Source organism: Trichosurus vulpecula, chromosome 5 (assembly GCF_011100635.1).
Source record: "Trichosurus vulpecula isolate mTriVul1 chromosome 5, mTriVul1.pri, whole genome shotgun sequence".
Lineage (NCBI taxonomy): Eukaryota > Metazoa > Chordata > Mammalia > Diprotodontia > Phalangeridae > Trichosurus > Trichosurus vulpecula.
The window spans coordinates 188,241,271-188,245,285 of NC_050577.1; the positions used below are offsets into that span (position 1 = coordinate 188,241,271).

The window sequence follows — 4,015 nt, forward strand, 5'->3', positions numbered from 1 at the left end:
CTCTAAGTACTCCACAGGGCCTGCTTCAGCTGTGTTCATGGGTATTGGAACAAATTATTCTCATCTGCCAAATCCCCAAGGAGGTCTTCACATGCTTGGGGTAGACATCTCCCTAACAGTTACCCTCAACCTGGTTAGGCCAGTCTGTCAAGACAGTGTTACCAGAATGAGGCCAATGCCCATGCTACAGCCACAGGTGAGAGTTGGGTGAGAGGTGGACACCGAAGGCAAATCAGCATCCATGAAAAATGTTTGGCAAGCTCTCACATCACAGGTGTTAGCCCTTCCTGAACATCTCCACATACCCCAGAAAAGATGGTTAGATATCACAGAGTAGGTAGCAATGCCTTAACCATATATGTATTGTAAAGGCCATTAAGACCTCTTCCATCCTTATCAAAGGGAGTGATAAGCTTCTCTCCTTTCATACAACACATATAGGGGTCACATAGCTAGTAAGTATCTGAAACTAGATGTGAACTCAGGACTTCCAAAATTTAAGTCCAATGCTCTATCCACTGTACCACCTAGCTGGTTATAGAAAATATAGCATAACCATAAGAATTAGTATATCCACAATGAGCAAAACAATTAAATCATCATTGCAGCATGAACATAATGCGGAACATAGTCAAATGAACATAACAGCAAAACAATAAACAAAGATCCCCAAACATGCAGTAATTAAGATATTCAGTAACACACACAATGCAATTTTCCACAAGGCACACTTCATTTAAATAATTTCTAATAGTGGCACTCAAATTTGTGGGTAACTATTTCTTTAGATTCAACTGTAACACCATAAGTTAGTTTACTGACTGGTCTGGTGTGTCTTATACTTGACCTAACAGATGGTACCAATACCAAGTCAGGACAACATATGGCCCATGGGCCACTTGTGAGCCACCAAAGGATTTTGGGTGGCCCATGAAAATGTAGAGCATGTACAAGAAAGTATAGATGTAATGAATGCTTTGGCCATGCCCTGCTTGACCCTTCCACTGTTCTCTATTGTGCCCATCTTGGAACTTGGCGGATGGATTGTCACTGCACATTCTCTCCTGTTTATCAACATGATCCACAGCAACCAACCATCATCATTCTGCCTCTAGTCTGAGAGCAGGAATTTCATGATAAATAAAAATCTTAAGTAAAAAATGTAATTAATTGATATTAATTGAAATTTCCCTTTTTAAAAATATGGTTTATTTGAAAAAAGAGTTTAATCATTAATTATGCCTTACTGGAAAAATGAGCTGCTGAAAATCTATCTGTGGCCTGAAGAAGTTTAGCCTACTTTAATTTTGGCCAATACCTACGCCAAGTTGTGCAGGTCTGGTATAAGCCAACCATAGTTATCATTATAGACTTGTTTGTCTACACCTGGCTTGACAGCAAGGACGGGTTGCTATCAGCTGTCTATGCTTTGTAACATGTATTTATTGCCTTAGGAGTCTCTAAAGCAGCATTTCTAGGCAAAAAAAAACTTGCCTCTGGGTTCCAAACCACATAATGAGGACTTTGCTTTAAATGTTTTGTAGAGGTTTTTTTGTGGTTGTTGCCATTATTATGCTTATTTCTTTTTTTGGACCACATGGCACAAAATTTGAAGAAAAATTAAGAAACAACTTTAATTATCTTCTTTTTTACTTGTTAGTTTCTTGCTAGAAAAATAATTCCCAAGTTTCCATATTCCTTCAATAGTCCCTCCCACACTGTATGAAGCTATTATTAACTACTCCTACTAGGCTATCTTAGACAGTTGTTCATCTATTCAAGTGGTTCATATTTATTGAACTCAGAACAGTAGTCTTTTTTACAACATGTTATCAAAACCTTTCTTAAATCAAGGTAATTGAATCTATGACTAGATGACACATGTAAGCAGTTTAATCTCCTTTTCCTGGAAAAATTCCAATTTGAATAACAAAATTCTTCCTATATAAAACTGTTCTTTGAAAGTTCAGTTGCAGGGGTAGAGCCAAGATGGCAGCTGGAAAGCAGGGACTTGCATGAGCTCCCACCCAGGTCCCACCAAACACCTATTAAAAATGTCTCTGAACAAATTCTAGAACTGCAGAACCCACGAAATAGCAGAGGGAAGCAGGGCTCCAGCTCAGGACAGCCTGGATGGTTGTGGGGTAAGGTCTATCTCACGGACCTGGGATCTGAGCAGAGCAGAGCCCAGCTTGGGATGCTCACAGACCAACTAGACCTGGAGCTGGGCGGAACAGACCTTAGCACCCTGAATCAGTGAGCTGTGGCAGTTACCAGACTTCTCAACCCACAAACACCAAAGACAACAGAGAAGGTTAGTGGGAGAAGCTGCGGGGAGTGAAAGGAGTTTGTGGTTTGGCAGCAGAGGTGGTGCAGCTACAGAACTACAGCTGCAGTTGCTTACAGCCCCAGGTCCACCTGGTGGGAGGAATTAAGTGGCAGATCAGAGCAGGAGTGCAGAGCCTGCTGAAGATTGGCATCAGGTCCTGGTTGGCGGTTCTTGGGGAAGGAGGAGTGCTGGTGTGGCAGAGCTGGCTGTATAGAAATAGCTCTGAAATCAACAGCACATTCCCTCAAGCTTGGAACAAAGTACTCTTTACCCTACAAGCAGTCATACCCTGCTGAAAAACTCAAGGGTCAAGTAAATTGGCTGGGAACATGGCCAGGCAGCAAAAACAGACTCAGATTTAGTCTCAGACTTTGGAATCTTTCTTTTGTGACAAAGAAGACCAAAACATACAGCCAGAAGAAGTCAACAAAGTCAAAGAGCCTACATCAAAAGCCTCCAAGAAAAACACAAACTGGTCTCAGGCCATGGAAGAGCTCAAAAAGGATTTGGAAAAGCGAGTTAGAGAAGTAGAGGAAAAATTGGGATGAGAAATGAGAATGATGCGAGAAAACCATGAAAAACAAGTCAATGACTTGCTAAAGGAGACCCAAAAAATACAGAATAAAATTGCTGAAGAAAACAACACCTTATAAATAGACTAACTCAAATGGCAAAAGAACTCCAAAAAGCCAATGAAGAGAAGAATGCCTTGAAAGGCAGAATTAGCCAAATGGAAAAGGAGGTCCAAAAGACCACTGAAGAAAATACTACCTTAAAAATGAGATTGGAGCAAGTGGAAGCTAGGGACTTTATGAGAAATCAAGATATTATAAAACAGAACCAAAGGAATGAAAAAGTGGAAGACAACGTGAAATATCTCATTGGAAAAGCCACTGACCTGGAAAATAGATGAAAAGTGACAAGACCAGAGCTAAATAGAAAATTTGACTTTCAAACCCAAGAATTAAGAGAAGCATGAAAAGGTAAACAAGAAAAAGAATCACAAGGGACTCACTAAAGTCGAACTGTTTTGTTTACATTCCTACATGGAAAGATGATGTTTATGATTCATCAGACCTCAGTATTAGGGGAGCTGAAGGGAATATGCATATATATATATATATATATATACACACATATATATATTATATGTGTGTGTGTGGGTATATGTATATATGTGTGTGTGTGTGTGTGTGTGTGTGTGTGTGTATATAGAGAGAGAGAGAGACAGAGGACACAGGGTGAGTTGCATATGAAGGAATGATATCTAAAAAATAAAATCAAATTAAGGGATGTGAGAGGAATATATTGAGAGAGGGAGAAAGGGAGACATAGAATGGGGTAACGTATCTTGCATAAAAGTGGCAAGAAAAAAGCAGTTCTGTAGGAAGCTGTATTGGTAAGCAAAATGGGCTCTTAGCACTTAGTTCAACCAAGTGCCCTTGAAGAGTTTGGCTTTTGTTTCCTTTGAGTAATTCAGCATATTTCATTGAGCCTTAGTAGGTGCTAAGCCCCAGGCCCAAACCCCTATTAGGTGTAAAACCTATGTGGGTGTGGATTGGTAACTAAGGTGGGGCCCTAGATGGGGCTAACTCAGGGGAGGGCCTAGTTTACACATGAGTTTGAGTGACATGTCTGGGACAGCAGAGGCTTTTAGACCATGTGGGTTTAAGTCACCTCTTTGTA

General features: G+C 40.4%; 1 non-coding gene across 1 annotated transcript; it reads right to left on the reverse strand.

Annotated features, from left to right (window-relative positions):
* Positions 1–307: 307 nt before the first annotated feature.
* On the reverse strand, positions 308–435 carry LOC118852489. Its single transcript, XR_005010565.1, has one exon. It is a non-coding gene; the product is annotated as a U6atac minor spliceosomal RNA (small nuclear RNA).
* Positions 436–4,015: the final 3,580 nt, after the last annotated feature.